The sequence below is a fragment of the Peromyscus leucopus genome, unplaced genomic scaffold, assembly GCF_004664715.2.
Source record: "Peromyscus leucopus breed LL Stock unplaced genomic scaffold, UCI_PerLeu_2.1 scaffold_1338, whole genome shotgun sequence".
In the NCBI taxonomy this organism is placed as follows: Eukaryota; Metazoa; Chordata; class Mammalia; order Rodentia; family Cricetidae; genus Peromyscus; species Peromyscus leucopus.
The window spans coordinates 8,175-30,740 of record NW_023504488.1 but is presented as its reverse complement, the minus strand read 5'-3'; the positions used below and the strand labels follow the sequence as shown (position 1 = coordinate 30,740).

General features: G+C 48.1%; 1 long non-coding RNA gene across 6 annotated transcripts; it reads left to right on the top strand.

Moving 5' to 3' along the window:
* Positions 1 to 25: 25 nt before the first annotated feature.
* On the top strand, positions 26 to 21,328 carry LOC119087117. 6 transcript variants are annotated; one of them, XR_005090557.1, is made up of 11 exons: positions 26 to 2,043; positions 2,791 to 3,091; positions 9,044 to 9,257; positions 9,639 to 11,560; positions 13,673 to 13,886; positions 14,268 to 16,351; positions 16,819 to 17,671; positions 17,767 to 17,937; positions 18,642 to 18,744; positions 19,435 to 19,551; positions 20,688 to 21,328. It is a non-coding gene; the product is annotated as an uncharacterized LOC119087117 (long non-coding RNA). The 6 variants fall into 6 exon arrangements; XR_005090555.1 differs by lacking the exons at positions 26 to 2,043; positions 2,791 to 3,091 and adding exons at positions 6,655 to 6,932; positions 7,682 to 7,983; XR_005090556.1 differs by lacking the exons at positions 26 to 2,043; positions 2,791 to 3,091 and adding exons at positions 6,655 to 6,932; positions 7,682 to 7,983 and having other exon boundaries at positions 19,435 to 19,736.
* Positions 21,329 to 22,566: the final 1,238 nt, after the last annotated feature.

Here is a 22,566-nt window from a genome sequence, read left to right as displayed (position 1 = left end):
GAATGACTATGGTCAAAGCCAAAGGCAACTTCAACATCCCCCTACAGTTCAAGTGGACAGGCAGTGTGTGTCAAGACCTGTGAGGCCTGATGTCACATTGAAGAGGCTACTGTGGGAGGCTGAGCTGGATCCCAGTTCCTGCATACCCTGGGCACCCAGTCTAGACGAGATGTCTGCATTATCACAGCACTCTCTACCGTGGCATTCCGGAGAATGTCCTCAAAGGACAGAGGTTGATTACAAAAGATCCATCAATTTCCAATCCTCAGTCTTTCACATCTGAGGAGCATGGAGGAGGAGACTCTACTGATCTTTTCATGGCAGTCATGTGACCTAGATCCTTGTATTTCCTGGGCATTGTGTCCTCTATTGTGGGATCTCTGACTACAAAGGCAGGTAGTTCATAGTTGCTGAGGGTCATGCCTTCTAGAGCAAGACTTTACTAGAAAAACAAGGTCAAATCTATCACCTAAGCAAGAGATGGAGAAGGGATGTGAGGCCATCGTGTGTAAGGAAGAAAAGTCCCAATGGAATCCTATGTGATGATCTAGTACCTGGCAGAGGGACTATGGTCAAGGCTCAAAGGGGACACCTCGAGATCTCCCTGCAGTTCAGGAAAACAGACAAGAAGTAATGAACTCTGACCTACATTCTGATAGCACAGAGTTGGGCATCAACCAGGTCTGGACACAAGTATCTGCAGACGAAAGTCCAGATAGTTAGTGTCTCCTGCTGCATGTCCAGTTCATGGGACACTGGGCAACCAAGAAGTCATTATGATTATAGTGACACAGGAGTCTCCACGGGGACCTAACTCCATTCTCAAGAGCAGAGGAAACTGGGATAGCCATTAAAGCATCTGATGATCAGGCAAGAAGCACTCATGGTGTCTTTTAGCCTTACATCCCAAGAAGAAAATAAACTCATTCTCATGGGGCACTAATGCGGGCCCTTTTTCTCCTACCTTCCTCCATGTATTCTATGTCCAATCACCCAGAAGAAATTTCCCTACAGCACTCACAGTAGAACCATGCTTCAGATTTTGGGAAATACAGTTGGGATGGTTTTCTGGGCCTCTCTGTCCTCTCATGACTTTATGGACATTTATAATGTGTGCAGTCTCTGGAAGGTCGTGTGCATGCTGGGATTGAGCTGGGGCTTTGTCACCATCTAATGCAGAAGCCCTTGTGCCAATATGTGACCCTGTTGACAAGGTTGTTCTGCTCTTCAAGCCGATGTTATATTTCACCTGCCTCCATATAAACACAGTACAGCATGCCCTTACTTTGTGCTACAGTTATTATGGTGACGTTAAGAGAAAAAGGACTTTGACAGTAGGAAGTAGGATGGGAAGACATCATGAGGACCAGCTGTACCTGGGAAGTAGACAGCGAAACCAATAATACCCTCTTCAGACCTGCTTTCTATACTGGTGTCCTTGTAACAAAGCTCTGTCACAGAGAAGGCAACAATTTCTCCCCGAAACTCCTTCAGCCTTCATTCTGAGTCTTCTAGATGGGAAGAACCTGGAGAAGGGTCTCTCCAGATGTGTCAGAGGGTGGCCCTAGTGACCTGGGTCACAACATCTCTTGGGACTTTATTCCAGGTGTGGGCTATCTGATAGAGCTGGACTCACAGTTCTAGCCATGCAGCCTCTTCCTCACTTTCTGGAATGTGCCTGCTCCTGGCATGTGCCTGCTCCTGGCATGTGCCTGCTCCTGGCATGTGCCTGCTCCTGGCGAGTGCCTGCTCCTGTCCCCCTGTAGCATCATGGGGGTGGTTCTTTCTCCACAGCTCTGACCCCATTTTACCTACAAGGAATGAGAGAGAAGACTGGGACTGAAGTTTGAGGCCAGCTTCTGGGCTTCCTTTGTGCAATGATCTGAGCTGTTCTTTTGTCAGTTGTCATTGGATGGACTTGGTCATGTGACAGGCCCTCAGGAGGGGCTGGATCCCAGGAGCAGTAGTCTGGTGTCCAAGCTGTCCACAGGGAGCTGGCACTCTGAAAGAGTCCAGGACAATCAGGAAGACAAAGGTGCTGAGGTAAGTCACATGAAAACAGGTATAGAGAGTCACAGACCTCAGAGGGTCTATGGAAGAACAGAGAGTTGGAGGACACTGTCTTGTGTGAAGGTCACAGCTGGACATAGCCTGGGAAGAAAGAAGGGATGAGACAGATGGACTTGAGAGCAGCCATGTGGCATGCTCCACCCTGGATGGCCGCATCTGATGTCTCTCTGTCATAGTGAAGTGCTTATGGGCACTGAAAACACATTTCTTACAATTGAAGTTTTCATGAAATGGTGTTCTGGAATCTCTTGGCTCTCAGGACCTTGGAGTGTTGGCAGTTCCAACAGGGCCAAAGACCTGTAGTACAAGCTGCTCTTTTGCTAGTGATGGGAACGGCAGGTGAGGGGATAGAACTGTGGGAAAGATAAGAGTTTGAAGTCAGCCTGAGAGAGTAACTGTGGTGGACTCCCGGCATTAAGAGGCCATGTTCCTTCTGTGGGACCCCACCATTCTTCACATATACCTGTAGGATTTTCAGAGCCAGTGATCATTCCAGGTAAAACATGTCACCAGGCAGCCCTCCTGGACCTGGCTGATACCTACGCCCTGATGCTCTTTTCTGTCCCAAACAGACACTCAGTAACCTTGAGGAGACCCATCTCGGTACAGGATTTTTCTTTCTACTCTGAAGAGAAGGCACTGAGTGGGGCAGGTGGGATGCATCCCCAAATCCTCTCTACTCTGACCTGCTCTCACTGTCTTGTTTGTGGATGTCACTAGATACAGCAGAGCAGTCAACATCATGAGGCACACGTGAAGGGGACGTCCCAGGCTGAAGCCACAGTCAACTGTGCACCAAGGTCCTTCCCTGTTGGTGGCTGGGCAGTGTGAACACAAAGTCTTGCTGTGTCAGTGAGGGCCCGGCCCTGGGACTCTCTAACTTCTGCTGCAGTTGTTGCTGTGTCTGATGCTCCTGCTGCCAAAACCTAGGTCAAGGGTTTGAAAACACAAGTTTGCAACCTCAAACCAGGACATTTCTATGTCAGAGAGGACAATGTCTAGATTTGCAATGTCAGACCAGGTGAGGAATGTGGCAAGGTGCCATGAGGCTTTCTCACCTCCATTCCACATGTTATATCTGCCCCAGTCTAAACTGGCATTAGTTCTAGGAATGAGTAAATGCTTGGTGTACTGATGGAGGGTGAAGGATCCCTGGGTGGATGTCTCATGCAGAGACCATTCAGATTCCTCTGGGTATGCCAGTTCCTCTTCATTCTTTGAACTTCCGGTTGTGTGCACACTCTCACACTCATTGTCATTTTGCACAGCTGCTCACCATTCACTAACATGCTCCCAGCTGTGTTTAACTTGTAGATCGCAGCCTCATTTTCTACAGCGAAGGTTTAGTGTGAGCAAACAGGGAATCCCAGTAAAACACTGCAGTGAGTAGCTGGACTTCCTGATGCCTAGAGCCTGCACCAGACAGGCACCTGGATCTACACCAGCTGTTTTTTCCCCAGCAAAGACCCCGTGATCATACACTAGCTTGAAATTCAGCCATCTTGAGTTCCATCTTCAGTTCCCTTGTCTTTCTGAATGGCCATTACCTAACCCTTTTGTGGGCCTTCATTAGCCAGGAACATGGGGACAGCCTATAATGATGTCACCTGTGCACACTCTCTGCTGTGCTCTCCCTCTGAGCACTGTGTCCCCTGTGATTCTCTGTGTGGCAATTCATCTGTGTTCCCACATCTTCCTTCAGGAAGTCTCTGTTTAGAGTCATGGCCTCAGGAAAGGATGGGCTGGCTTATGTTCATGTACTTGGGATTCCTGTCCTTCTCATCCTATGGTTTTCTATCCTCTCCCTCCTCCCTTACAACTCCTTTGTGCATGTGGCCTCCTTGTAGGCCATCATCTCTGTCTGCGGGACAGGAGGTCCCACTTGCTAAGTCAGACAAAATCATCTGCAGCATCACAACCATTCTTAGCAGGGAGGTAAACAGGGTCTGGCCCTCTTTCTTGTCCTTCGTGCCACTGTTCAGAGTGACATAGTTCATTCTTTTCAATGCCTAGAATTCCTCTCAAGATGGGGCTTGGCCAAGGGCCACCTGAGCAGAAGTCCTGTCTTTTCAGGTCCACCTGTTATTCCTAATGTGAGAAATCTGGGCATCTGTGCTCTTCACATCGGTGCTTCAAGATACTACACAAGAGAATCAGGGATTGCCTGTTAAATGTGACCTGCTTCCCTTGGGGTTTCAATCACAAAAGCCTATCCTATGTTCAACAACAAAGCAGCTCCCCTGAAAGAGGTAGGATTCAGAGCCCAGTGAGGAACTGGGCACGCAGGTATGAGAGGGGCATATGTGATTTGCATTTTATTTTCTCTTTTCATCTGAAAAATAAGAAATGTGTATGGTTATTTTGTGGGGATCAATGGGATGTTCAGATGTATTTCTACACCAGCTGTATTAAACCCTGCCACTTAGCATACTTCCTCGGGAACAAATCCTGCTGGAACATACTCAGGTGGTGTCCAATGTAACTAAACTAGCAGTAGACAACAAAACACTGTGATTGGAGTGGGGTGCATGGGTTTTGGGAAATTATTAAGGCCACTCCTCATAGTTTAAAGGATGATTTATTTAGTGGGTAATTTACAAATGAAGGGATAGGTAGGTCACGGGGTCTGGGGAAGGTGTATTGCAGTCCAGCAGTGTTCTCTTGAGCTCTGCTCAGTTAACCTCCACCGTTTAGGGTCCAGGAACAGGAGAGTGCTGGCCCCTCTCGATCTTGAGTCTCCAGGTTCCTCCCTTGACCCTGCCTTGTAGGTGTGACAGTTGCCGAAGCCTCAATGGGGGTTGGAACTTCCAGATCAAATCTGGAATGGCTACCCACTACAGGTGGCAAGTGTTGGGATGTGGAGCTGTTGTCCACAGGGAACAGATGTTCATATAGAAGACTCTGCTTGGGGATCTAGGGCCTGGCAGAGTGACTATGGTCAAAGCTCAAAGGGCCACTTCAATGTCCCCCTACAGTTCAACTGGACAGACAGAGTGTGTCAAGACCTGTGGGTCCTGATGTCCATTGAAGAGGCCAACTGTGGGAGGCTGATCTGGATCCCAGTTCCTGTATACTCTGGGCACCCACTGGTCTAGACGAGATGTCTGCAATATTACAGGACTCTCCACTGTGGCATTCCAGGAGCACTCCCTCAAAAGGCAGTGATTGCTTACAAAACATCCATCAATTTCCAATCCTCAGTCTTTCACATCTGAGGAGCCTGGAGGAGGAGACTCTACTAATTTTTCATGGCAGCCATGTGACCTATGTCTTTATATTTCCTGGGCATTGTGTTCTCAATTATGGGATCTCGGACTACAAACGTGGGTGGTGCGTTGTTGCTGAGGGTCATGCCTGACTAGAGCAAGACTTGACTGGAAGAGGATCAATTGTCCAGATGGAATCTAATGATTCTGGTGCCTAGCCGAGGGACTATGGTCAAGGCTCTAAGGGACACCTTGAGATCTCCCTGCAGTTCAGATGGACAGACAAGAAATAATGAGCTCTGACCTGTATTCTGATAGCACAGAGTGGGGCATCAGCCAGGTCTTGTCACAAGCATCTGCAGATGAAAGTCTGGATGCTTAGTATCTCTTGCTATATATCCAGTCCATGGGACACTGGGCAACCCAAGAGGCCATTGTGATTGCAGTGCAACAGGACTCTCCAGAGGGAACTATATTCTCAAGTGCAGAGGATACTGGGATAGCTATCCAAAGCATCAGATTATCAGGCAAGAAGCACTGAGTGTGTCTTGAAGCCCTACATGCCAAGAAGAAAATAAACTCATTTTCATGGGGCACTAATGCTGGCCCTTTCCAACCCGCAACTCCATTTAATCTAGGTCCAATTATCCAGTTGATATTACGTTACAACAATCACAGTAAAACTATGCTCCAGATAATGGAAAAGATTTTAGCGACAGGGTTCTGGACCTCGCTGTCTTTCCATGCCTGTATCGACATTTAGAATGTGTGCAGTCTCTGGAAGGTCCTGTGTCAGCTGTAGGCTGGGCTTAGCTGTGGCTTTTTCTCCATCTAATGCAGAAGCCCTTGTGCCAATATGTGATCCTGTTGACAAGGCAGTTCTGCCCTTCAAGCCCACGGGATGATTCACCTGTCTCCATATAAACACAGCCCAGCATGACCTTACCGGGTGATACAGTCACTATGGTGACACTAAGACAAGAAGGACTTTGACAGTAGGAAGTGGGATGGGAAGACATCATGAGGCCCAGCTGTACCTGGGAAGTAGACAGCGAAACCACCAATCCCCCTTCAGACCTGCTTTCTATACTGGTGTCCTTGTACTGAAGCTCTGTCACAGAGAAGGCAACAATTTCTCCCTGAAACTCCTTCAGCCTTCATTTTGAGTCTTCTAGATCGGAAGAACATGGAGAAGGGTCTCTCCAGATGTGTCAGAGGGAGTCCCTGTGACCTGGGTCACTACATCTCTTGGGATTTTGTTCCAGGTGTGGGCTATCTGATAGAGCTGGACTCACAGTTCTAGCCATGCAGCCTCTTCCTCACTTTCTGGAATGTGCCTGCTCCTGGCATGTGCCTGCTCCTGGCAGTGCTGCTCCTGTCCCCTGTAGCATCATGGGGGTGGTTCTTTCTCCACAGCTCTGACCCCATTTTACCTACAAGGAATGAGAGAGAAGACTGGGACTGAAGTTTGAGGCCAGCTTCTGGGCTTCCTTTGTGCAATGATCTGAGCTGTTCTTTTGTCAGTTGTCATTGGATGGACATGACCATGTGACAATCTCTCAGGAAGGGCTGGATCCCAGTCTGGTGTCCAGGCTGTCCACAGGGAGCTGGCACTCTGGAAGAGTCCAGGACAATCAAGAAGACAAAGGTGCTGAGGTAAGTCACATGAAAACAGGTATAGAGAGTCACAGACCTCAGAGGGTCCATGGAAGAAGAGAGAGTTGGAGGACACTGTCTTGTGTGAAGGTCACAGCTAGACATAGCCTGGGAGGAAAGAAGGGATGAGACAGATGGACTTGAGAGCAGCCATGTGGGAAGCTGCCACCCTGGATGGCCGCATCTGATATCTCTCTGTCATAGTGAAGTGCTTATGGGCACTGAAAACACATTTCTTACAATTGAAGTTTTGATGAAATGGTGTTCTGGAATCTCTCTTGGCTCTCAGGACCTTGGAGTGTTGGCAGTTCCAAAGGGCCAAAGACCTGTAGAACGTGCTGCTCTTTTGCTAGTGATGGGAACGGCAGGTGAGGGGATAGAACTGTGGGAAAGATAAGAGTCTGAAGTCAGCCTGAGAGAGTAACTGTGGTGGACTCCCGGCATTAAGAGACCATGTTCCTTCTGTGGGACCCCACCATTCTTCACATATACCTGTAGGAGTTTCAGAGCCAGTGATCATTCCAGGTAAAACATGTCACCAGGCAGCCCTCCTGGACCTGGCTGATACCTAAGCCCTGATGCTCTTTTCTGTCCCAAACAGACACTCAGTAACCTTGAGGAGACCCATCTCGGTACAGGATTTTTCTTTCTACTCTGAAGAGAAGGCACTGAGTGGGGCAGGTGGGATGCATCCCCCAATCCTCTCTACTCTGACCTGCTCTCACTGTCTTGTTTGTGGATGTCACTAGATACAGCAGAGCAGTCAACATCATGAGGCACCCGTGAAGGGGACGTCCCAGGCTGAAGCCACAGTCAACTGTGCACCAAGGTCCTTCCCTGTTGGTGGCTGGGCAGTGTGAACACAAAGTCTTGCTGTGTCAGTGAGGGCCCGGACCCTGGGACTCTCTAACTTCTGCTGCAGTTGTTTCTGTGTCTGATGCTCCTGCTGCCAAAACCTAGGTCAAGGGTTTGAAAACACAAGAGTGCAACCTCAAACCAGGACATTTCTATATCAGAGAGGATAATGTCTAGATTTGCAATGTCAGACCAGGTGAGGAATGTGACAAGGTGCCACAAGGCTTTCCTACCTCCATTCCACATGTTATATCTGCCCCAGTCTAAACTGGCATTAGTTCTAGGAATGGATAAATGCTTGGTGTACTGATGGGTGGTGGAGGATCCCTGGGTGGATGTCTCATGCACAGACTTTCAGATCCCTCTGTGTGTGCCAGTTCCTCTTCATTCTTTAAACATCCGGTTGTGTACACACTCTCACACTCATTGTCATTTTGCACAGCTGCTCACCATTCACTAACATGCTCCCAGCTGTGTTTAACTTATAGATCCCAGCTTCCTTTTGTGCAGGGAAGGTTTAGTGTGGTCTAACAGGGAATCCCACTAAAACAGTGCAGTGAGTAGCTGGACTTCCTGTTGCCTAGAGCCTGCACCAGACAGGCACCTGGATCTACACCAGCTGTTTTTCCCCCCAGCAAAGACCCCGTGATCATTCACTAGCTTGAAATTCAGCATTCTCAAGTTCCATCCTCAGTTCCCTTGTCTTTCTGAATGGCCATTGCCTAACCCTAGTGTGGGCCTTCATCAGCCAGGAACATGGGGACAGCCTATAATGATGTCACCTGTGCACTCTCTCTGCTGTGCTCTCCCTCTGAGGACTGTGTCCCCTATAATTCTCTGTGTGGGCAATTCATCTGTGTTCCCACATCTTCCTTCAGGAAGTCTCTGTTCAGTTTTCAGGGCCTCAGGAAGGGATAGGCTGGCTTATGTTCAAGTACATGGGACTCCTGTCCTTCTCATTCTATGGTTTTCTATCCTCTGCCTCCTCCCTCACACCTCTCTTCTGCATGTGGCCACCTTGCAGTCCATGATCTCTGTCTGCAGGACACGAGGTCACAGTTGCTAAGTCAGTAAGCCTCATCTGCATCATCATAACATTCTGTAGCAGGGAGGTAAACAGGGTGTGTCCCTCTCTCTTCCCATGCCTGCCTCTGTCCAGAGGGACATAGTTCATTCTTTTTAATGCCTAGACCTGGAAGTCCTCTGAAGATGGGGCTTGGCCAAGGGCCATCTGAGCAGAGGTCCTATCTTTTCAGGTCTACCCGTAATTCCTAATGTGAGACATCTGGGGATCTGTGCTCTTCACATCGGGTGCTTCAAGATACTACACAAGAGAATGAAGGATTGCCTGTCAAATGTGTGCTGCTTCCCTTGGGGTTTCAATACCAAAAGCCCATACTATGTTCAACAACAAAGTGGCTCCCTTGAAAGAGCCAGTTTGCAAAACCCAGTGATGAATTCGGCACTCAGGTATGAGAGGGGGCATATGCACTTTGCATTTTATTTTTTCTGCCTTTTCATCCAAAAATAACAAACGTGTATGCTTGTTTTGTGGGGATCAATGGGGTGTTCAAACGTATTTCTACACCAGCTGGATTAAATCCTGCCACTTAGCATACCTCCTCAGGAAGAAATCCTGCTGGAACATACTCAGGTGGTGTCTGATGTAACTGAACTAGCAGTAGACAACAAAAGATTGTGATCGGAGTGAGGAGGGTGGTGGGTGTTGTGATGTGGAGCAGTTGTCCACAGGGAACAGATGTTCATATAGAAGACTCTGCCTGGGGATCTAGGACCTGGCAGTGTGACTATGGTCAAAGCTCAAAGGGCCACTTCAATGTCCCCCTACAGTTCAACTGGACAGGCAGAGTGTGTCAAGACCTGTGAGGCCTGATGTCACATTGAAGAGGCCAACTGTGGGAGGCTAATCTGGATCCCAGTTCCTGCATATCCTGGGCACCCAGTTTAGAGGAGATGTCTGCAATATCACAGGACTCTCCACTGTGGCATTGCGCGAGCATGCCCTCAAATGCAGTGGTTGCTTACAAAACATCCATCAGCTTTCCAATCCTCAGTCTTTCACTTCTAAGGAGCATGGAGGAGGAGACTCTACTGATCTTTTAATGGCGGTCATGTGACCTAGATCCTTGTATTTCCTGGGCATTGTGTTCTCAATTGTGGGATCTCTGTCTACAAAGGCAGGTGGTTGAATGTTGCTGAGGGTCATGCCTGTCTAGAACAAGACTTGACTGGAAAAACAACGTCAATTCTCTCACATAAGCAAGAGATGGAGAAGGGATGTGAGGCAATTGTGCAGAGGGAGCAAATGTCCAGATGGAATCTAATGTGATGATCTGGTGCCTGGCAGAGGGACTACAGTCAAGGCTCAAAGGGGACACCTCCAGATCTCCCTGCAATTCAGATGGACAGACAAGAATGAACTTGACCTATATTCTGATAGCACGGTGTGGGGCATCAGCCAGGTCTGGACACCAGTATCTGCAGATAAAAGTCTGGATGGTTAGTATCTCATGCTGCATGTCCAGTCCATGGGACACCGGGCAACCCAAATAGTCATTGTGATTGCAGTGCCACAGGAGTCTCCAGAGGGAACTAACTCCATTCTCAAGAGCAGAGGATACTGGGATAGCCATCCAAAGCATCTGATGATCAGGCAAGAAGCTGAGGGTGTCTTTAGCTCTACATGCCAAGATGAAAACAAATGCATTCTCGTGGGACACTAATGCTGGCCCTTTTAATCCTCCCTCCATATATTCTATGTCCAATCACCCAGAAGACATTTCCTTTTAACAGTCACAGTAGAACCCTGCTACAGATTTTGGGAAACACTGTTGGGATGGGTTTTTGGACCTCTCTGTCCTTCCATCTGTATGGACATTTAGGATGTGTGCAGTCTCTGGAAGGTCCTGTGCCAACTGCAGGCTGGGCTAAGATGGGGGCTTTGTCACCATCTAATGCAAAAGCCCTTGTGCCAATATGTGATCCTGTTGACCAGGCTGTTCTGCCCTTCAAGCCAACGGGTTGATTCACCTGTCTCCATATAAACACAGCCCAGCATGCCCTTACCAGGTGATACTGTCACTATGGTGACACTAAGACAAGAAGGACTTTAACAGTAGGAAGTGGGGTGGGAAGATGTTGTGAGGCCCAGCTATACCTGGGAATTAGACAGCGAAACCACCGATCCCCCTTCAGAACTGCTTTCTATTTGGTGAACTGGTACCGAAGCTCTGTCACAGAGAAGGCAACAATTTCTCCCGGAAACTCCTACAGCCTTCATTCTGAGTCTTCTAGATGGGAAGAACCTGGAGGAGGGTCTCTCTAGAAGTGCCAGAGGGTGGCCCTGTGATCTGGGTCACTGCATCTCTTGAGATTTTGTTCCAGCTGTGGGCTGTGTGACAGAGCTGGGCCCACAGTTCTAGCCATGCAGCCTGTTCCTCACTTCCTGGCAAGTGCCTGCTCTGATCCTCCTGTATTACCATGGGAGCTGTTCTTCCTCTACAGCCCCGACCCATTCTTACCTACAAGGAATGAGAGAGAAGACTGTGTCTGATGTTTGAGCCCAGCTTCTGGGCTTCCTTTGTGCAATGATCTGAGCTGTTCTTTTGTCAGTTGTCATTGGATGGACACGGCCATGTGACAGGCCCTCAGGAGGGCTAGATCCCAGGATCAGAAGTCTGGTGTTCAAGCTGTCCACAGGGAGCTGGCACTCTGGCAGAGTCCAGGACACTCAGGAAGACAAAGGTGCTGAGGTAATTCCACCTGAAAACAGGTAAACAGAGTCACGGACCTCAGAGGGTCCATGAAAGTACAGGGAGTTGGAGGAGACTGTCCTATGTGAAGGTCACAGCTAGGCATAGCCTGGCAGGAAAGAAGGGATGAGACAGATGGACTTGAGAGCAGCCCTGTGGCATGCTCCACCCTGGATGGCCGCATCTGAAGTCTCTCTGTCATAGTGAAGTGTTTATGGGCACTGAAAACACATTTCTTACAACTGAACTTTTGATGAAATGGTGTTCTGGAATCTGTCTGGGCTCTCAAGACCTTGGTGTGTTGGCAGTTCCAAAGGGCCAAAGACCTGTAGTACAAGCTGCTCTTTTGCTAGTGATGGGAACGGCAGGTGAGGGGATAGAACTGTGGGAAAGATAGGAGTCTGAAATCAGCCTGAGAGAGTAACTGTGGTGGAATCCCGGCATTAGGAGGCCTTGTTCCTTCTGTGGGACCCCGCCATTCTTCACATATGCCTGTAGGAGTTTCACAGCCAGTGATCATGCCAGGTAAAACATGTCACCAGGCAGCCCTCCTGGACCTGGCTGATACCTAAGCCCTGATGCTCTTTTCTGTCCCAAACAGACATCAGTAACCTTGAGGAGACCCATCTCGGTACAGGATTTTTCTTTCTACTCTGAAGAGAAGGCACTGAGTGGGGCAGGTGGGATGCATCCCCCAATCCTCTCTACTCTGACCTGCTCTCACTGTCTTGTTTGTGGATGTCACTAGATACAGCAGAGCAGTCAACATCATGAGGCACCCGTGAAGGGGACGTCCCAGGCTGAAGCCACAGTCAACTGTGCACCAAGGTCCTTCCCTGTTGGTGGCTGGGCAGTGTGAACACAAAGTGACACACTTGCTGTGTCAGTGAGGGCCCGGGCCCTGGGACTCTCTAACTTCTGCTGCAGTTGTTGCTGTGTCTGATGCTCCTGCTTCTAAAACCTAGGTCAAGGGTTTGAAAACACAAGTTTCCAACCTCAAACCAGGACATTTCTATGTCAGAGAGAACAATGTCTAGATTTGAAATCGAAGAGCATGTGAGGAATGTGGCAAGGTGCCATGAGGCTTTCCTACCTCCATTCCACATGTTATATCTGCCCCAGTCTAAACTGGCATTAGTTCTAGGAATGAAAAAACCCCTAGTGTACTGATGGGGAGTGAAGGATCCCTGGATGGATGTCTCATGCACAGACCATTCAGATCCCTCTGGGTGGGCCTGTTCCTTTTCATTCTTTAAACATCCGGTGTGTGCACACTCTCACACTCATTGTCATTTTGCACAGCTGCTCACCATTCACTAACATGCTCCCAGCTGTGTTTAACTTGTAGATCCCAGCCTCCTTTTGTGCAGGGAAGTTTTAGTGTGGTCAAACAGGGAATCCCACTAAAACAGTGCAGTGAGTAGCTGGACTTCCTGTTGCCTAGAGCCTGCACCAGACAGGCACCTGGATCTACACCAGCTGTTTTTCCCCCAGCAAAGACCCCGTGATCATTCACTAGCTTGAAAATCAGCATTCTCAAGTTCCATCCTCAGTTCCCTTGTCTTTCTGAATGGCCATTGCCTAACCCTAGTGTGGGCCTTCATCAGCCAGGAACATGGGGACAGCCTATAATGATGTCACCTGTGCACTCTCTCTGCTGTGCTCTCCCTCTGAGCACTGTGTCCCCTGTGACTCTCTGTGTGGCAATTCATCTGTGTTCCCACATCTTCCTTCAGGAAGTCTCTGTTCAGTTATCAGGCCTCAGGAAGGGATGGGCTGGCTTATGTTCAAGTACTTGGGACTCCTGTCCTTCTCATCCTATGGTTTTCTATCCTCTGCCTCCTCCCTCACACCTCTCTTCTGCATGTGGCCACCTTGCAGTCCATGATCTCTGTCTGCTGGACAGGAGGTCACAGATGCAAAGTAAGAAAGCCTCATCTGCATCATCATAACATTCTGTGGCAGGGAGGTAAACAGGGTGTGTCCCTCTCTCTTCCCCTGCCGGCCCCTGTCCAGAGGGACATAGTTCATTCTTTTCAATTCCTAGACCTAGAATTCCTCTCAAGAAGGGGTTTGGCCAAGGGCCACCTGAGCAGAGTCCTGTCTTTTCAGGTCCACCTGTTATTCCTAATGTTAGAAATCTGGGGATCCGTGTTCTTCACATCGGGTTCTTCAAGATACTACTCAAGAGAATGAGCGATCGCCTGTCGAATGTGTGCTGCTTACTTTGGGGTTTCAATCCCAAAAGCCCATCCTATGTTCAACAACAAAGTGGCTCCTCTGAAAGATGCAGGGTGCAGAGCCCAGTGAGGAACTGGGCACGCAGGTATGAGAGGGTGCATATGGGCTTTGTATTTTCTTTTCTCTGCCGTTTTACCCGAAAAATAAGAAATGTGTGTCCTTGTTTTGTGGGGAGCAATGGGTTATTCAGATGTATTTCTACACCAGCTGGATTAAACCCTGCCACTTAGCATACCTCCTCAGGAAGAAATCCTGCTGGAACATACTCAGGTGGTGTCTGATGTAACTGAACTAGCAGTAGACACCAAAGACTGTGATCGGAGTGGGGTGGGTGGTGGGTGGGGTGCTGTGGAGCTGTTGTCCACAGGGAACAGATGTTCACATAGAAGACTCTGCTTGGGGACTTAGGGTCTCGCAGAGTGACTATGTTCAAAGCTCAAAGGGCCTCTTCAATGTCCCCCTATAGTTCAACTGGACAGGCAGAGTGTGTTAAGACCTGTGAGGCCTGATGTCACATTGAAGAGGCCACTGTGGGAGGCTGAGCTGGATCCCAGTTCCTGCATATCCTGGGCACCCAGTCTAGACGAGATGTCTGCAATATCACAGGACTCTCCACTGTGGCATTCCAGGAGAATGCTCTCAAAGGACAGAGGTTGATTACAAAATATCCATCAATTTCCAATCCTCAGTCTTTCACATGTGAGGAGCCTGGAGGAGGAGACTCTACTGATTTTTTCATGGCAGCCATGTGACCTAGGTCCTTGCATTTCCTGGGCATTGTGTTCTCAATTGTTGGATCTCTCACCACAAAGGCAGGTGGTTTATTGTTGCTGAGGGTCATGCCTGACTAGAACAAGACTTGACTGGAAAAACAAGGTCAATTCTCTCACATAAGCAAGAGATGGAGAAGGGATGTGAGGCCATTGTGCACAGGGAAAAAATGTCCAAATGGAATCTAATGGGATGATCTGGTGCCTCGCAGAGGGACTACGGTCAAGGCTCAAAGGGGACACCTCGAGATCTCCCTGTGCTTCAGTTGAACAGACAAGAAGTAATGAACTCTGACCTATCTTCTGATAGTACAGTGTGGGGCATCAACCAGGTCTGGACACAGGCATCTGGAGATGAAAGTCTGAATGCTTACTATCTCCTGCTGCATGTCCAGTCCATGGGACACTGGGCAACCCAAGAGGTCATTGTGATTGCCGTGCCAAAGGAGTCTCCACAGGGAACTAACTCCATTCTCAAGAGCAGAGAATACTGTGATAGCCATCCAAAGCATCTAATGATCAGGCAAGAAGCAATGAGGAGGTCTTCAAGCCCTACATGCCAAGTAGAAAATAAATTCAATCTCACGAGGCACTAATGATGGCCCTTCCACACCCCGGCCCAAACTCCATGTACTGTATGTCCAATTACTCAGTCAACATTTCCTTACAACAATCACAGTAGCTCCAGATTTGGGGGAAGTTATTTGGGACACAGATCTGGACCACTCTCCTTCCATGTCTGTATGGACATTTAGGATGTGTGCAGTCTCTGGAAGGTCCTGTGCCAACTGCAGGCTGGACTGAGCTGGGGCTTTCTCACCATCTAATGCAGAAGCCCTTGTGCCAATATGCGATCCTGTTGACCAGGCTATTCTGCTCTTCAAGCCAATGGGCTGATTCACCTGTCTCCATATAAATACAGCCCAGCATGCCCTTACCCCGTGATCTGTCACTATGGTGACACTAAGACAAGAAGGACTTTAAAAGTAGGAAGTGGGATGGGAAGACATTATGAGGCCGAGCTGTACCTGAAATCTAGACAGCGAAACCACCAATCCCCCTTCAGACCTGCTTTCTATACTGGTGTCCTTGTACCGAAGCTCTGTCACAGAGAAGGCAACAATTTATCCCCGAAACTCCTTCAGCCGTCATTCTGAGTCTTCTAGATGGGAAGAACCTGGAGGAGGGTCTCAGATGTGTCAGAGGGTGGCCCTGTGACCTGGGTCACTACATTTCTTGGGATTTTGTTCCAGTTGTGGGCTGTCTGACAGAGCTGGGCCCACAGTTCTAGCCATGCAGCCTGTTCCTCACTTCCTGGCATGTGCCTGCTCCTGGCATGTGCCTACTCTTGGCATGTGCCTGCTCTTGGCATGTACCTGCTCCTGGCATGTGCCTGCTCCTGACATGTGCCTGCTCCTGGCATGTGCCTGCTCTTGGCATGTACCTGCTCCTGACATGTACCTGCTCCTGGCATGTGCCTGCTCTAGTCCTTATGCAGCACCCTGGGAGCGGTTCTTCCTCCAGAGTCCTGATGATCACCATTCTTACCTACGAAGAATTTGAGAGAGGACTGCATCTGAGTTTTGAGCCCAGCTTCTGGGCTTCCTTTGTGCAATGATCTGAGCTGTTCTTTTGTCAGTTGTCATTGGATGGATATGGCCTTGTGACACGCCCTCAGGAGGGGCCGGATCACAGGATCGGTAGTCTGGTCTTCAAGCTGTCCACAGGGAGCTGACACTCTGCCAGAGTCCAGGTCAATCATGAAGACAAAGGTGCTGAGGTAATTCCACCTGAAAACAGGTAAATATAGTCATGGACCTCAGAGGGTGCATTGAAGTACAGGGGTTCGAGGAGCCTGTCTTGTGTGAATGTCACAGTTGGGCAGAGCCTGGGAGGAAAGAAGGGATGAGACGGGGGACTTGAGAGGAGCCATGTGTCACCTTATTTAGACCGATGGTCTATCTCTGAGAGTCTAGGACACCTTGTCAAGCATTTAAAATTATTCATATGTTTTTTCAGTTACTTGCCTATTTCTTTATTTCTGCCTCTCTCCCTGTCTCCTTTCCTTTCCTATTTGGTGTGTGTGTGTGTGTGTGTGTGTGTGTGTGTGTGTGTAATTGTGTAGCACCTATGTGCTGTGCCTAGCATCTGGAGGTTACAGGATAACCCTACGACGTCATTCTCTCAACCACTTTGAAGGGCACAGGGATTGATGTCTGTTGCTTACTCCTCCAAATGTTTTTGCAGGTGGGGAACCTAATGGACATGAAGCAGTGTCAGAACTTGCTGGAGAACTCTGTGACTGCTGTGACTGCTCTGCGAGAGTGGGAGCCTTGACCTTGGCCCACACATGTGCTGTTCTTCTTTGGATGCCAGTCAGGACAACGAGATCTCTGTCCCTCAGAATTGACTTGGTTGTTGATTTAGGGAATCTCCAACACCTCAGCTTAGTTTTCTAGCTTTAGATAATATTTAATCTTCGCATTGTAGATGATTTGCCCCTGTTCTTTATGCCCAGTTTACATTACCAAACTTAATATGGTTGTAACAGTAAGTATGCAATGTTTTAGGACATGGCTACCCCAATGGCATGCTCAGAGCCTTTGCCCAAGGGTGTTCTTATACACCTGTGAAGAGAGCAAGCCAGGAACTTGTATCCTTACTCAGGGATGAGAACAAACTAAATCTCAGAGCATGACTTGCCACAGTGTGGTCCCTGAGCCTGGAAGCTCCTGGCTCCACTGTTCAAGCATCTTTGTCTATTCTGTGTTGGGACCTTTTCCATCCCTTACTTGGTAGCGTCCACAGACCCTGTAGAGACTGGAGTCCAGAAAGCCCAGGGAAGGGTTTCCAGCAGGACCCTGACCCATGTTGGTTGTCCTGGCTTCCATCCCTGCCTTCACCAATCACTATTCTCATGTCTGTCCTTAGAGCTGGTCTGCTCCCGTGCCCTTCACTCGGTGAGGAGGTTGGGAGCAAGCGTCAAATGAATGAAATACAGGCTCTGGATTCTCTCAGAAAGCCTGCATCAGACCCCTGAGGCTCTGAGAAGCCGACAACCTGTTCAAGATCAAATATTCTCTGAGGCCATGAAGACAAGGTAGAGAGTGGGTGCCCCAAGGAAGTGGGTCAGAGGTCTCCCTCCCTGCATTATTCAAATCCTCCTTTGTAGGGCACACTAACAAATCCGCATAGTCCTATCTCCCAGAAGACAGGTCAAGGTGTTGCTGTCAGAAGGTCAGGTGATATGAGCCACTCAGAACTTCACTATGAAACAGAGCCAAGACTCAGATTACTTTTCCCACGGTCTTCCTCAGTCTCATCTTAGAACTGAAGATCACCCAGGACATCCTCTTTTCCTTGAAGGTAGGATGGCCAACTTAGGGGCTCTTAGCTTCTGATGCTAGCACAGTGGGGTTCTGATTAGCTATGAGGGGAGAGGGCTGACAGTGCAGCTCTGGCCTGGGGCACATGCCTGGCATAAGTGAGACCCTGGGGAAATGTCTATGATCTCTCAAAGGGAAGTCCCTACATAGTCGCAGGATTGAGGTTCTGTTGCAGAGGCTTTGGCTGCAACCAAATCCTGCCCCTTCCTGAATAGAAACAGAGGAGGGGTGGATTATGGGTGGGGGACAAATAAGGGGAAGAGGAGAGACAGCGAGGAGAAGAGGGAGAGGAAACTGTGGCCAGGATGTAAAATAAATAAATTTTTAAGATGCATACATACTAAAAACAACCCTAAAGCAAATGACCAGCAGGAACCTTCTCTCTGCTGTCCATGTTAAGAGACTGGTGAAAAAAAATGCTTACTTTGTATCCCTGAGTACAAGAGGAGACCCCAGTTCCACCTCAGTTATTTCTGCCTCGCTCCTGGCGGCTTTTTTAGGACCTGCTTTGGGAATGTGGTCCAAGGTCCATGGGTTAAGGCTAAGAGGGTAGAAACATGGCAGCATATGCCCAACCCAAATCCTCTTGCTGGAGCTGTTGTGTGTGATGGTCGCCTCAGTCCTTTCTTACCTTGTGCCGTCCAGGTGTTGCTAGAATCATAATCCAAAGCTTCTAAATTTCAGTATGAAGAACAGGGTACTTAGTGTGCTCGGGACTGCCTGGGAACGGGTGTCCTTTCGAGGAAGACATCTGACCACCAGGTGGAAGGCGCTCAAGTGACCCCAGGTAGCTTGAGCCATCTTTATTTATACTTCAACAGTTTTTCTCCCAGGATACATGAACAGTTTCATTACCATCTCTGCGATTTTACTGTTAAGAAATTCATCACATTGTAAGAAAGACATCGTGGTCATTATAAAAGTCCTCATTGCTCCCCTTTCTGTCTCCCCAAACACACTTTGCCAACCTCCCTGGACTTCATTCTAGACATGGAGTTCAGCCTTTTTGCAGCTTAACTAAATATCCAGCCACACATATCCTGCTCACACAGTACTCACAGCAGCTACTTGTGGTTCCAAATTAAAAACTAATAGACATGGGTAAATTGCTTTAAGGACAACAGTATCCAAGCCCCAACAATTATTTCATGTGTGTAAGATATGCTTTCAAATAGTTCCCTTTTCTACAAGAGGGTCCCATGTCTCAATCGCTCTGTAAAAGGCAGACTTTGGTAAGGCACTCTTTTCCTATACTACCACACTACTTTTCTTTCACCCATATAAGCTCCTGTGTATGGTAAAGATGGATGTATTCATATCACATTGCATTGCATTTTTTCCTCTTGGAGCATACCAGATCCTACCATTGGCTCTATATGCTTGGTGTCCATGGAACTTACTCTCAACACTTGTCACTGTGTGTATTTCTGAGGCTTTTTCCCTAGTCTGTGTATGCATGACTTCCTCTCCTTTCCAGAATGGTAAAATTAAAAACCATCGAAGAATCAACAATATAATGAGAGAGAAAAGAGCCTACAAGCTGCATGAATTCAGCCAAGTCCTGCCATGCTTGAGGTCCACAGTTCTTTTCCAAGTAAGAGACCATCTCCACAGGCTTTGCCATGCAGAGACCCGTTGGACAGGCATTCATATGTGGATCAGAGACTAGGCTGCATGGCTCCCTACACTGAACACTGTGCCTGTGTCTGAGACCGAGTTAAGGTGCTCTGTGTCCTTGTGAGAAAAGGAAAACAAGGCTGAATAAGGCCTCTCCTGAGAGTGAGTACCTGGGCCACACCAACCAATCAAGGCTCGCAGGAAAGAGCTGGTTTTTAGCTCTACTGGACATGCCCCAGTCCCAGGATCTCTCCCTCATCCTGACTTTCTTTTCAGATCAGGCTCCCCATCAGACATACCCATTTTAGTCATTCTAACGGCTACCACCTTGACACACAGTCCAGACCTCAGTCACCTTTCATACACCTCTCCCTCTGTGTGACCCATCCAGACAGTTGCCACATCCAGTGTCCTAACACAGCTCAAGAGTGACCCATCTCTCACCTCACCGCTAGGTGGCAGGCTTGGCTCTGCAGCCTGGCAGCCATTCTTTTCTCTCCCTTACACTTTCTTAGGAAATCAGACCTAGGGAATGTTAGCCCAGGATGACCCTCCCCTTGTAAGTCTTCACAGCATCCAGTACCATGTCCTTGGCATTTGGAGGTGAGCTCAGGCACCAACTCCACCCGTTCATTGCACACAGCACTTAAACCACATCCTTTATGATAAACTCATAACATTTCACCTAACCACTTATAAGAACAGGTTTCCAGCCAATAAATCCCCTTTCTGACTTATTCCAGGCCTTATCTGGCCCCACCTGCTCTATTCACTCCCCTTTTGGGTAGGAAATGAACATGGCTGTCACTGCCCCATGTGCTTAGATTCATTCCCTCAGATTAGCCCCAAGGTTCTGCATTCCTAGAGTCTTCTCCAGGACTCTAGGAGAAATCTCCTCAGGGCAGGACCCCAAGGAAATTTTGATATTTAATGGCACAGTAAGTCCTGGTGTGGAAGCAGGGTAAAGGAGTGAGAGAAACTGGTCACATGGTGCCCACAGTCAGAAATCCCAGACAGCTGATGTTGATGCTCTTCTTGGTTTCTCCATTATTTATTTATTTATTTATTTATTTATTTATTTATTTATTTATTTATTTATTTATTTATTTACAGCTGGTGATGCAGCCTGAGGAAATGTTCCACACAAAACATTCAGGATGGGTCTTACTACCTCAGAGATACCTCTCCAGAAACACCCTCAGATATGTGCTCAAATTTCTGCCTCTTAAGAAAACCTAGTTCCTGCTACACTACCTAGAATCCAGTCTCTACCTCAGATATCATTATTGTGAGTACTGCTCTGCAAGGGCCTTCACATTCAGGCTCTATTGGCTAGGTCTCCAGGAAGAGGTGGATCTCTCTTGTTTGGCTGCTGCTCCTTCCTCAAGCCAGGGGACCTCTTTTCTTCATCCACCTGAGAAGTGACCAATACCACACACCTACCACGGCATGGGCCGCAATACCAGGAGAATCATTAGACTCTAAATATGAATACTTTTAGAGTCCATCTGAGTGATACCAGGACATTTTTGGCTTTGGAGAAATATCCCTCGCTCTGCAATAGTGACCCCAACTCACCTCTTTTTGGATCCCAGAAAAAATGCTCAACTCCCTCAGACATTCTGTCTCATTGCTGAGACCACCAGGGCAGGAGGACAGCCCATGGTCTGCTGAGCCATCTGCATCTGGCAAGGCCACCCTTTCTCTACTAAATAAAGGGCACTGTTCACATGGGCTGAGGCCTGGAGTCGCCATTGTTTAGTGTGTGTGTTTTCTCAGTTCTAACAAAGGCAGGCAAAGTACTCTGGGGTGGTACAGTAGGTAAGGTTGTCACGTGAGACAGTGGAGCTGGCACACGGTGTACACAGTCCAAGGACATAAGAAGAGGTAAGGCAAGATAAAGGGCAGCTGTCCAGCCACTCGGCCATCTGTGGACAACAGGAATTTTGGAGGTCCACTTGCCCAGGAGCCTCTTGGGGCTGTCCCTGCTGGAGTGGATGAGGAAGGCTCTGTCCTGCCTAGGGTGCTGGTCTACAATTAACATCACATCATTGTTGGCCACATTATGCACATTGGGTCATAGATTCAAATGTTTGGACATAACTGGTCATGGTTGTCAGTGAAGCTTCCTAAATCCATTTGCTTTCTTTGAATTCAGACAGGGAAAATTAGAACTGTACCTGTCCTAGGGACCCTAGAGTCAATCAAAGGAAAACATCTCACTTGAAGGAGCCCAGATTCCCAAAAGGAGAATGGTTGTTTTGGGGTTGCTCATCTAGGAATTTCATTATGGAGAGGAGACTTAGCTATCAAGACTGTGAAGAACTCTTAACATGGGGGATTCTTTTCATAGGGCTTTCATTCCTGTCCTAGGTAGATCCCTCCATTAGTGAGCCAATCATAGATAGATTCCAGGAGTTTAATCTGCAAACTGGGGTGAGGCCCAGATTGTGTCAGAGAAGAACAGTTGAATAAAGGGCATCTCTTACTAAATTCCTTCCTTCCTGTACACAGGACATCTCTCACCAACTCCCTTCCTTCCTGTACACAGGGCATCTCTCACTAGTTTCCTGCTTTTTTGTCTGAATACAAAGACCAACTGGAACATAAATTCTCTCGGGGGACAAGACATCTCAGACTCAACATTTCTTAAGGAATCATCTGATTAGGGCTGGGTGAAGTAGATTTTGGAATCCTTCTGTCTAAGTGCTTAGTGGTAGAATTTTCCAGTTCTTTAGAATGGGAGATAAGGGTATGTCTGGGTGGATCTTGGAGATACCTGTGTTCAGAGATAGGGGAATTCACTGGACTCTATAAGTTCTTTCCAGTTCCTAAGCACCCAACGTATCAAACTAGGAGAGTTTCATGGTGAGAAGATGAATAATTGAAAAGCATTAAAATAGGAAGAAGGTGTGCGAAGCAACCAATAAATGGTCCATGTTGCCATACATTAAAAATTATATGGTGTTGTAGACTATTTGTTTAGGATGTG